Below are 11795 nucleotides of genomic sequence, written 5' to 3'. Positions count from 1 at the left end.
CCTGACTGGCTCAGTCCAGGGATTGTGTGACTCTTGATCTCGGGGTTGTGAGTTCGAGCCCCATGTTGGGTGTAGAGATTACTTAAAAATAAAACCTTAAAAAAAAAAAAAGTCATGTCTGCATATGTGCCTAGAAAAAAAAAAAAAGACTGGAAGGAAATACATAGCAATGCTAACAGCAGTGAGATCTCTGTCGTGAGATTATACATGATTTTTATTCTCTTTATCCTTTCCTACCTGCAGGGAGCATGAATGAATTCTATAATCAGAATACAAAATAAATCCCATTAACCTCATTGGAACCATAAGCATTGCCTCTGAACCTGGGCTCCTCTCTCTTCTTTCAGCCTCACTGACACCAGCCTGAACTATAAAGATCATAGGGGCTGCCCCAGGCCATTCTCACGTTCCTCAGTTTATTGGGGCTGGCAAGGGGAGAATCCTGACTGCATCCCCGCTGCCTGCCCATTGACTTGCCCATGGCTGAGGGTCCTGGGCCACCGGGGAGGGGGGCAAGGCAGGCCGAGGGTGGAGTTCTGCCCAGTTTTTTCCTAGGTAATCTGCAAACCTGCCCGGGGGGGAAGATGTGAGGAAGGACAGCCATCAAAGTGTCCCTCAGCAGTCTCCACCTTGACTGAGGGGATTCGGGAGAAAATTGACATCCCTGACCCTGCAGAGGTCACTTGGGCAGCCCTTTGTGCAGGACTTGGAGGGCACCGCCCCCCCCCCCCCCCCCCCAAATCCCAGCCCCTGGGGTCCTTGGCTGATGCAGGCTGTGGCTCCGGGCCAGGCCCTCAGCCTCTCTGAGCCTGTTTTCTTATCACAAAGTGGAGACACCAGAGTGTCCCTGGCGGGGGTGGGGGTGGGGGGTTGGCATGGGTGCTTGGTGGCTGCCACGCATTTCTAGATGTGTGGGTCCCCGGTGTCTACCGAGGAACAACAGGCCCTGCTTGTGAAAGTCGTGGGCGGACCAGGGAGACTCAGAGCCTCCCTGCCCTGAGGAGGACCCACCCAGGTGTCAGCAGGTTCCAGCTTGGATGCCCAGGACCCTCCTCCAGGCTTAGGCCAGGAAGCCCAGCCCTGGTCCTTGCTGCTGACCCGCCAGGGTCGGGGTGGGGGTGGGGGGGGGGTCCCTGAACCCTGCCAGTAGCACGATGTGTGTTACCCGGTTACCTTACTCCCCAGGCCAGCACCTGCTGTCATCCCCATTAACACCTGTTAGAAAACTGAGGACCCCAGGGGTTCAGCAACTTGCCCAAGCTGGCATTCCAACCGTGTCCACCGATCAGGGAGCCTGCGTTCTGTCCTCTTATCTTGACAGCATCAGGTATGCGTGGCGGTTTCTCCCGGAGGTGCATCTTCTGAGACTCCCCCCTCCTATCGCCCCCCACCCCACCCCGATTTTTGCCGAGAGCGGTTTCTTTGGTTCCCCAGCGCCAGGAAGAGCCAGGCAGGGCAGGATGCTGCTGCCCCCTCGTGGCCGCATGGCTTACTGCAGGTCCGAGGGCGCGCCGCGCCCGGAGCGCGGAGATGCCCGAGTCCACCTGGGCCCCGCTGGTCTCAGCTTCTTCTCCGGGGAAAGGACACAGGGCTTTGCAGGCAGCAGAGATAACGCGGTCTGCAGCTCCGTCCTTTGCTCGTTGAGGAACCTCAAGCAAGTCACCCAACTCGTCCCTGGCCTCAGTTTCCCCTGAGGGAATAAAAGGGGCATAAACGTGACCCCTTCCTTGAAGGGCTGTTGGGAGGCAAGTAGGGGCTCCGTGGGGCTCCTGGAGAATCTAGAAAACCAGCTTGAGAGAACTCGCCTTGCAGCCCCTGGCACAGGGAGAGCGGTGGGAAGACGTGTGGGCTTCTTTCTCGCAGGGAGGAAACAGCCAGGTACAAAGTCCCAGGCGGTTTGTTGACCGTGGGGCCGGGGCTTGCGCATCAAAGGCGCCGGGTGCCCTTGTCCGCTGCCCGCTGTGATCTTTGGTCGGAGAGTTACAGAAAAGCAGGAAGGACGTGGGATCCTGGCCTGGGAGGGGACGCTGGGAGGAGGCACGTCCTCCCTGCCCCCCCACCCCCTCATCATTGCCAGGCACGCCAAGCGTCAGCCTCTCGGCCGCGCCTGCTGCTCCCCATAAGGGCCGAGGGCCAAGGCCTGGAGAGGCGCAAAGGCCTGGAGAGGCGCAGGCAAGCCGGGGGTCTGACCCTCCGGTGTCGTGAGGGGTCCGTGTCCTTGCTGCCCTGATGCCCCAGCAAGTGTATCTTTAGGCTCAATGCCAGGCCCAGCCCTCCTGCTGACCCTGTGAGGCCACTCCCACCAGAGCCTAGAGGCGGAGGCTGCTTCTAAGACCTCAGCAGGGTGAGGGAAGGGCCTTCCTGGGTCCACACGGACCCAAGACCCCCTAGGCGTGTCCTCAGCCACCAGCAGTCCTGAGACCTGTACCCTCCTCCACCTCCTCTAGGCAAAGCCTCCTGTCCTGGGCGCCTTCCATGACTTCCCTTCCCATCACCGCCCCTGGGGTGTCCACACCTCAGGATCCTACTGGGATGGAGTATGTTCTGCAGGAAGGGAGGGGCTGAGACCCACGCCGTGTCTGAGCTCGGGGAGAGTCCCCGAGACGACGCACAATATTCTGTCTGTGCAGAGCCCCCGTTAGAGGGGCCCCTGTCTGGGTCCTTGCCCCTGCAGCCTGCTGGCCTACAGATCCCCTCCCTCCTGCGCACCCCAGACACCGGCTGCTCCCGGCCCCAGACCTGAGAGTCACCATTCCATGCACACACCCTTCTGCCACCAGGGGCACCTGGCCTCTCCACGGCTGCCCGTCCAAGCTGACCCTTTGCAAAGGCACGTTTCACCAGATTCACCCTCACTGAGGGCTGGCGGGGCCTTCCTCCCCCCACCGAGTTTCTGCAGCACCTCCTTTCTCTTTACCCTTCTCTCTGTCCCCACCTGAGCCCGTTTGGCCTCGCCCAGTGAAAGGTGACCATAATGCTTGCAGGAGGGCAACAGCTAGACAGAGAGACCCAGGGCCTGGGAGGACAGTGAGCAGCCTAGAAGATCTGTGCCTGGCCGGGGGGGGGAGGGGATGGATGCCATCAGGAGAAGCTGGCGGGAGCAGGAGCCATGGGGCACTGGGGAGCCATAGAGGGTTCATGCGAAGGGAGGGCCACGGTCAGACGGGCATTCCGGGACCCTCAGGCTGGTTGTGCTGACAGCCAGATTGCAGTGGGCAGAGCCGGGAGAGAGAGATGGGGCGGGGGGCTGCGGTAGCTAGCTGTGGAGAAAAGCGACGCACCGGAGAGCCGTGCCTGAAGCCGGGGAGTGTGTGGGCAGGAAGGGCCGACCGGGAGAGGGGAGAAGCGGAAGAGGGGTGGGGGGAAGATTGGAGGCGACTCAAGGAAGCACAGGAGGGAGGTCTGGGGTGGAAGAGACTGCGGAATGGAGAAACAAGATACAGCAGGAACGGACTTTGGGTTGACACCGGGAAGGTCATCCCGGGGGCAGGATCGAACGAGCAGGAGGTAAGGACAGGAAGGCGGAGAGTGTAGACGGTGGGTTGGAGAGGCTGGGTGGCTGAGGGGACTGACAGGAAAGAAGGGGAATGGTGAGATTTGGCCGTGCTTTGTTAGGAGGGCAGACTCCGGTTTATAGGCAGAGCCGGGAGATGGGGAGTGAGGAGGGGTCCTGGCGAGAGGCAGGGGCCTGGGGAAGGAGAGCCGGTCACTGTAAGTTGGGGGGCGGGGGGGATTAGCCTGGGAGGAGGGCCACGGCAGGGCCGGGAGACCTGGGTTCGAATCTCAACCTGGCCATTTTCCCACTTAGGGCAGGTGCCAAGGCTGTTCTGAGCGGTGCTGTCTCTCTTGAGGGGTGGAGTTCATGTGGGACTTTCCACCCCAGTTTTGCCTGATGTCGAAGGCCCCAAACAAAACGGTAAGCGCCATCCTGCCTGGGGCTCCAAGCTTTGGGGGGCCGCCGCTGCACCCCCTCCAGCCTGCCCATCCCCCACAGCGGGCATGGTCCCTGCTGCTCACCCCACCTTGTCCCGGGCACTCGGACCCCGGAGTCCCTGCTCAAAGAGCACAGAGCACGGAGTCCAGGCTGTGCGGGTGCCTCCCTGGGGCAGAGGTCAAGGGACCTCACCTGACTCTTGTCACCATGCTCCAACGTAGAACTCTGAGGAATCCAAAAAGTTCCTGCCTTCCTGGTGCCAGGAAGGTGTGTTTGTCCAGCTAGGAGGATAGAACACTCTATATTCTATATAGTCTGTGGGCTAATTTTTAAATTTTTTTTTTTTTTTTCAGAGAGAGAGGGAGACACAGATTCCAAAGCAGCCTCCAGGCTCTGAGCTATCAGCACAGAGCCCCATGCAGGGCTCGAACCCACAAACCGTGAGATCGTGACCTGAGCCAAAGTCGGACACTTAACAGACTGAGACACCCAGGCACCCTCTCCGTGGGCTAATTTATAACTTTTTTTCTTCAGTGACCACCCATAATTTTATTAGGTTGTAAATTTGCTAAGGTTTTGCCACATTTGCGAAGAATATAAATAATGAAGACATTTGGAGACAATAGGATGTTTCTCCATTGAATAGTTTGGAAGCGATCTCCTGGGAAAATTGTCCTACATACACATAGTTTGTCAGATCTAAAAAAAATACTCATAATTCTTAATATCATCACAATTATTTTTCAAGCAGGATATGATCGGTTAGGATATCTCTTTTGCCTCCTTCTATTTAGGAAAATTCTTCTACTTAAAAAAAAAAAAAAAAGATGACATCCAGGGGCACCTGGGTGGCTCAGTTGGTTAAGCGTCTGACCTCGGCTCAGGTCATGATCTTGCAGTCCGTGGGTTCGAGCCTTGTGTCGGGCTCTGTGCTGACAGCTCGGAGCCTGGAGCTGCTTCGGATTCTGTGTCTCCCTCTCTCTCTGCCCCTCCCCCACTCGCAGTCTGTCTGTCTCTCTCAAAAATAAATAAACATAAAAAAATGATATTGATGTGTTCAAGAGGGGTTTTTAACTTTTAGGTGGCGGGCACGGCGTGGGGCTTGCTTTGTCCGTTTGGCCCGGGTGCTTGTGGGGGAGGGCCTCACAGAGGGGAGCTTGGTTTCACCAGCCCTAGGGCAGCTGACTCGTTTCTGTTTGCCCAGGACCTTCCCAGTTTGTGCCCTGAAAGTCCTATGTTCTGGGGACCCCTCAATGCCAGGCAAACTGGGATGCCTAGTACCTAATTAGCCCACTGCCTGCCATGAGAGCACAAAGGAGGAGAGGGCTTAGTAGAAAGAGAGAGAGGCTCTGAGGTGGGCCCCTTTCATCCTGAGACAGGACAAGGGGGCTCCGAGGAACCAGGGGACATATGTCCCTGCAGCTGGGTCTAGGTGGGGGGACACCACAGGTGTCTTGTGCTTGTTCCATGCCTGATAAATGAAAGGCCAAGGCCATCCCTGTAGCTGCCTGGCCAGCCACAGAACTGGGCAAAGTCCTATGTCCAGGGGTCAGATGGCATCTGAAAAATAGCCAACGTGCCCACAAGGAGCCCGAGATAGAAAGAACTAACGTTTGGAATCCCCAAAGCTACAGGCCCCCAGTCTGGTCCCAGGGACACTCGTTCCCCCCCCCCCCCCCCCCCGCCAGCCCTTTCCCTTTCCCGCCCCCATGTCCTTCCCCCTGCCCCCGCCCCTACTCCAGCCCTGAGGAGGAGAGCAGAGGCCAGCTGGAGGAGGGGAGAAGCAGGGACTTCGAATAAACTTCCGTTTTGATCGTGAAGCCAGGCCTGGCATGGCAGCTGCTCACCGACGCTGTTTTGGGGCCAGAAGTGACCCGAGGACCTCAGAGAGTGACCAGAGAGGTGTGGCAGCCTCCCGGGGTTCCAGGCAGGGGCCCTGCCCCCAGGGGCCTGCCGCGTGGACTGGTGGAGTCCTACGTGTTCAACTACGTGCACATTGCACGCCTGGCCCGGGTTGACCCCGGGTGCGCGTGAGCTGCTGTGCGTTTCCAAATATCTCCCCAAGGGCGCGCGAGACCGGCCACCTGCGGAGCCCAGCAGACACGTCTCCAGCCCCAGGCCACTCGTATGCAGCAGCCATGCTTGGCCCTGGCCTTCCGCTCACTTCCTCCTCTGCCTTCAGGGAGCCCCTCGCTCCTGGTCCCCTCGCCTCTGAGCCTGGAGGCCCCAACATGCGGCCTTGGACTTCTCTCGCCTTCCACGTTCCTCTGCGATCGTGGCTTCAACGCTGAAGAGTCCCACCTCTCTGCGCCCAGCCCAGCCCTCCTCCCTGATCCCCAGACGCTGCCCAGTCCGCCCCTCGGGACGCCACGCCCTGGGGTCTCTTGTCTTTCGCTCACCAACACTTCCAGTCTCAACGAGTGCCAGCCCAGCCGCCCAGGCGCTTGGGCCAAACGCTTTGACGGCATCCTCGACTCCCGCTCTCGACCTTGGTCCTGCTCTCCGTGTCCTCTCTCCCCGCAGAGAGATCCAGAACCCTACCGCCTCTCACTGTCTCCACAGCTGCCTTCCTGGTCACCACCATCTTGAACTTGGAACCCTCCCGCGGCCCCTCCGCTGGCCGGCTTGGCTCCTCTCCTGCCCCCGAGGCTCCTTCCCGCGTGGGAACAGAGGTTCCGTAACATGGAACTGGAATGCTGTGTTCCCCCCCTGCTCCTGGCCCTCCAGTGGTCCCCATGTCACTCGGACGAGATGGCCTCCAGGACCCTGCAGAGCTGGCCCACTCCTCTCCGACCTCGGTTCTCTGTGCTCGGCTCCTCTGGCCCCTCTCTGCGCCTCTGGGCCTGTGCCCTGGCCTTCCCCACCGGCTGCAAGGCCCCCTCCCTCCCTTCCTCCAGGTGTCTGCACAGATGTTGCCTTCCTAGTGAGGCCTTCTGTGCCCCTTGACCCTCTTACCCTGCTTTATTTTTTCCAGAACAGGCATCGCTGTACGACTCCCCGGAGCACGGGAGGAAAATGTGTTTACAGAGGACCAGAGAGCAAACGTTTTACGCACACCACCTCTGTTGCAATCCCTCCACTCTGCCATTGTGGTACGAAGACAGTTGCGAGATGATGCCCTGAACAAGCCCTCACCTCTCTGACCTCAGTTTCCCTCCCTGTAAAATGGGTTGGAGAAAATTAGGGTCTGTATTCATTGCCCGTGGCGGCTGTAACAAACCACAGACCGGATGTCTTAAAGCAGCAGAAATGTATTCTCTCGCAGCCTGGAGGCCAGAGCTTTGACATCCAGGGGCCTCCGCTCCCTTCCAGGCCTCTGGGGGAGGACCCTTCCTGCCTCTCCCACCTTCTGGGGGCTCCAGGCTCTCCTTGACTTGTAGCCACACCCCTCTCCTCTCTGCCTCCGCCTTCTTCTCTTTCCCCTCCTCTTCTGTCCGTCTCAAATCTCCCTCTGCCTCTCTGGTCTAAGGACAACTGTCACTGCATTCAGAATCCACCTGGATGGTCCAGACTCTTATGATCCTTAACTTAATGCCTGCAAAGACCCTTTTTTCCAAGTACGTTAACATTCACAGGGCCACCATTCAACCTACTACAGGTGTCTTTAAGGTGCTTAAAAAGGCGAATGAAATCAGAATGTCAACCTCTTCTTTTTATTTTTTTATTTTTATTTTTTGAGACAGAGATGGTGCAAGTGAGTCAAGGGCAGAGAGAGAGAGAGAGAGAGAGAGGGAAATGGGGCTCACCCAAAGCAGGTCTCGCGGTGTTTTACCCCGAGTGGGGCTCAAACTCACAAACCTGAGCTGAGGTCAGATGCTTAATGACTGAGCCACCCAGGAGCCCCCAAACGTCACCTTCTTAATCTGCAGTGAGAAGGAAAGCAAGGTGGACCAGACACTGGCATGGCCAAGTCGAAAACACGGTCCCCAAGGACCCAGGTTATGCGGCTGCTGAACCTTCAGGAGGGCTGGGACTCAGGGCTACAGAAAGTGAGGGCTGGTGACAGCTAGGGGAGGGAGGAGGGGAGGGGGGGAGTGACACGGAGCCAGTGCTGCGTACCCACCCTTGGGCCCTGTCTTGGGTCCGTGTTAATCACGATTCCCATTCGTGCAGGACTTTAAAGTCTAAAGAGCATTTTTTTCTGAGTCTTTGCTTATTTGAGGTTCATATCAGCACCAAGAGATAAGAAGTCGACCGGATAGCATCACTCCCATTTCATGAATGAGGAAACTGAGGCTCAGAGAGGTGAAGTCCAGCCTTCACGCCCTCGCAGCCCAGATACTTCCATAGAAACCACGCCCACTACTGTCTAAGCCGTCCACTGCCCACCCCCCACCCCCATGCAGCCGTGGCTGCCTTTCTTCACCGCCCTGTGCCTGTGCAGGAGAGAGGCCCGCAGGGCTCCGTGGACGTCCCCACGGCGCACCTCTACCGAGCAGCCCTTGGGAGGATGCCTGTGGCTCAGAGAGCCCGGGGAACGCTGGGAATCCGGCCCGAACCTCTGATCACAGTGGCCAGGCCTCCCGGGCAGGAGGGCTCTCGTGCCCGGAATAACTCTCTCCAGAGTCAGCATGTTCCAGCCTGGGAGGGAAACCAAACAGGCACTTTCCCCCGAGTGTCACGGGGCTGAGATGTCATCCCCTGATGGGCCCTAAATGGACCCCAATTGAGCCCCTGTCCCCGGAAACGATTAGCCCCGACAGGTGCCGAGCCCCATTACCTCATCTGGATGGAACTTGCATCTGAGGGGCGAATTGAGAGCGAACGCTTCCAAGTGTGAGGCCTAAGAAAAGGTCGGCGGCGTGATGGGCCGTGACAGGCAGTCTTCTGGGGGAAGTAGGAGCTTAGCACGTTCTCCGGTTGCTTCTTAACACGAGTGAGGAGTCTAAAAATTACTGCCCTTGTGATGTCGGCATTCTGCAGAATCAAATAGTGATTAGTTCTCATTTGTTCTTTGCAAACGACTTTTCTCAAGGTTCTGATAGGAGTCAGGCAACCTGGGATCTTGCTCTGATGCCTTAAGACCTGGGGCTCAGTCCTTCCCTTCTTGGCGGGGGGTGGGGGGTCTCTGGTGTCTCCTCCACCGCCGGCATCTGAAGAGTCAGCACAGGAGACCGCAGGGCACGCAGAACTGGCCTCTGCCGCCCCTTGACCTACGTGGCGTCTTCTGTATTGACTGAGTTCCTCCTGCTCGGAGAGTCAAGCTTTCCACCTCCCTCCCTGAGAATAAAGAATCTCTAGGTCTGTCGGTCTGCTGATGCTTGGTTCATTTTCCTTTCCTTACGAGCTGCTCTTGTAAGTGTCCCCTTAGCGAGCCCCTACAGCGGGCCACACTGAGCCCTCCTCCCCAGAGTGTTTAGCAAGACCCATTAGCTTTTCCTAAAGCATGTCCAATCCGGTTCCTTCTCGCCTTTCATGAGCCTCCCTGCCCCGCTCCCCGTCAGTCCAACCCACCGTCTCTCCTGGCTGCTGCCATGGTGCCCATCTGGTGGCCAGTCCCCCCCTGCCCCACATCCCCTCGTCCCTCCTGACGGTCCTGTCCCTACTCAGCAGCCAGAGTGCTCCTTTTATGATCGTAAGTCAGATCTTTCCACTTCATTCTGTCATTCAACAAACATTTATTGAGCACCTACTGTGTACCAGGCCCGAGTCTAGACTCAGAGGGGATGTATGGGGAACAAAGCAAATGAAAATCTCTGTTCTCTGGAGCTTCCGTTCTCCTGGAGAGCAGAAAGGTGAGTAAACAGTATGTCGGGTGCTGGTCAGAGCAAAGGAGAAAGGTAAAGCGAAGATGTGGAACAGGAAGTGTTTGCAAGGGTGGTGGTTTCTGGTTTTCAAAGGGGGCCAGGGAAGGCCTGGCTGAGGAATTGAAGATGCAAGGGAACAAATCGTGTGGACAACTGGGGTCACAGAGTTCCAGCAGACAGAAGAGCACGTGCAAAGGCCCTGAGGCAGGAGTGTGCCTGCTGTGCTGGAGGACAAGCCAGGAGGCCATTGTGCCTGGGGCAGAGCGAGGGAGAGGAGGGACAGAGCATTAGGAGGTTGGCGAGATAAAGGGAGGGATGCGGCCAGATCAGGCCCTTAGGTGCCATAAGGCCTTTGGCTTCTTTTCCGAGATGGGAGTCACAACAGGTTCTTGAGCAGAGGAGGGAATGTGGTCTGGCTTGTTTCAACAGGCTCACTCTGGCTGCTGTAGATGAGGCTGAAGGGGGTCACGGCAGGGAGTGGGAACCCCGGCAGGGTGTGAGAGGGGTTGGTAGTGGAGGGGGCTAGAAGAACGAGGGAGTCTGCACCTGGCCCCAGGAGAGGCAGCCAGGCCCTGACGTGCTGTGCGTGGGGCCTACATGAGGAAACAGCAAGGGTGTTTGCTACCTAACTGCCCCCCCCCCCCCCCCAATGGCTTCGCATTGGTCTTGTGATAAATTCTTGACTCCTTTTCCAGGGCTGGTATGCGCGGGGCCCCAGCTGGCTTCTCCTGAAGCCACATCTGACCCTTTTCACCCCCACCCGCGGCTTCTGTGGCCTTGGCCTTTGTGATCCCTCCTACAAGTCCAGCACCCAGGCTGGCCCCTGCCCAGGCCTTCACTCCTGATGCTGTCTCCGCCTGAACGGCTCTCCCCACCGCGTGCCTGTTCCCGGCTTGTACCCTCAGTGTCCCTCCCTCCCTCCCTAAGTCACAACGTCCCCAAACATTGCAGCCCAACACCACCCGTGTTCCATGGCGTTTCCTCGTAATCTGTTAAAGGTGTTCCGGTCTTCTGTTTTAAATTTATCTGTCTCTTGTTTATGTTTGCCTCCCCCTCTGGAACACAAGCCTCAGGAGGACGGAGACCGTGGCCTTGACCAGTAGCTTTGTAAAGTTGTCACAAACACACGAAGAGTGCGCACACCCTTGGCTATGTGGGTGTTCATGTGGGTTACAGCCGGCTCTCTCAGCACCTGCGAGGTGGGCACAGCTATACCCATTTTCTAAAGGAGGAAAGACTACCTGGAGGGGTTACATGTAGATCTGCCCAAGGGCACACCTGGTTCCAGGAAGCAGCAGATCTGGAGTTGGGACTTGGGCCCAGCAGCCCCAGGGCCAGGGCTTTGCCCCCTCTCCCCGCCCCCCTGCCCTGCGCCCCCAGGGCCCAGAGCTGAGCTGCGGGCTCAGGGAGCACAGAGCCGGGAGGATGGGGGTGGGGTGGGGGCTCCCTTCCATGTTTGCTTTCTGAACCAAAGGAGAGGTCTACGATCCCAGAGGGGCGGGAAGCATATTTGGAAGAACAGTGTGTCTGCTGCTTCGTGTACCGTAACTAATGTAGAGGGGATGTATTTGGTGGAGTAAAATAACCCGAAGTCCACCCCCACTCTCAACCCCTGCGGCTCGAGCCTCTGTCCGTCCTCAGCCTCTGTCTCTGACTTGCGGGCTCCCTCCTCTTCCCTCCTCTGCCCTCCCCGGCAAGAACAGGTGTCTTGGGGCCGGACCCCGCCTGGGCGGCCGCGGTCGGTCTCGGGAGAGCGCACCGACCCGGCTCTGGGCTCCCGGCTGCCCCGCCGCGTGCCCTTCCCACGCCCCGCCCCCCTCCCGTGCCTCAGTTTCCCCATCGGTCAAGGCCGGGTCCCGGTGGCTCCACAGGTGACCCACCTGCTTCCGGAACTCGATCGGAGGCGGGGGTGGGGGTGGGGTGTGGGGGGGTGGCCCGGAGCGCCCCCCTCCCCCGCGGGCTGTCGAGCCCGCGCCGACCCCGCGCCCCCGGGGAGCCCCACGGGAGGCGGGGGCGCGGGGAGGGCCGCGGGCCGGCTCCGGGGGGCGCCCGCGGGAGGGCGCGGCGGCGCGGGGGGCGGAGACGCGGCGCGGCTTCCGCTCCCGCGCCTCCTC

At 58.8% G+C, this 11795-nt stretch overlaps 1 long non-coding RNA gene across 2 annotated transcripts; it reads left to right on the top strand.

Annotated features, from left to right (window-relative positions):
* Nucleotides 1-3379: 3379 nt before the first annotated feature.
* LOC132662118 (uncharacterized) lies at nucleotides 3380-7009 on the top strand. 2 transcript variants are annotated; one of them, XR_013550289.2, is made up of 3 exons: nucleotides 3380-3507; nucleotides 3809-3916; nucleotides 6909-7009. It is a non-coding gene; the product is annotated as an uncharacterized LOC132662118 (long non-coding RNA). The 2 variants fall into 2 exon arrangements; XR_009602523.2 differs by lacking the exon at nucleotides 3380-3507 and adding an exon at nucleotides 3556-3711.
* The last annotated feature ends 4786 nt before the right edge of the window (nucleotides 7010-11795 follow it).

Source organism: Panthera onca, chromosome D1, assembly GCF_046562875.1.
Source record: "Panthera onca isolate mPanOnc1 chromosome D1, mPanOnc1 haplotype 2, whole genome shotgun sequence".
In the NCBI taxonomy this organism is placed as follows: Eukaryota; Metazoa; Chordata; class Mammalia; order Carnivora; family Felidae; genus Panthera; species Panthera onca.
This window is presented reverse-complemented; position numbering and strand designations above follow the sequence as displayed.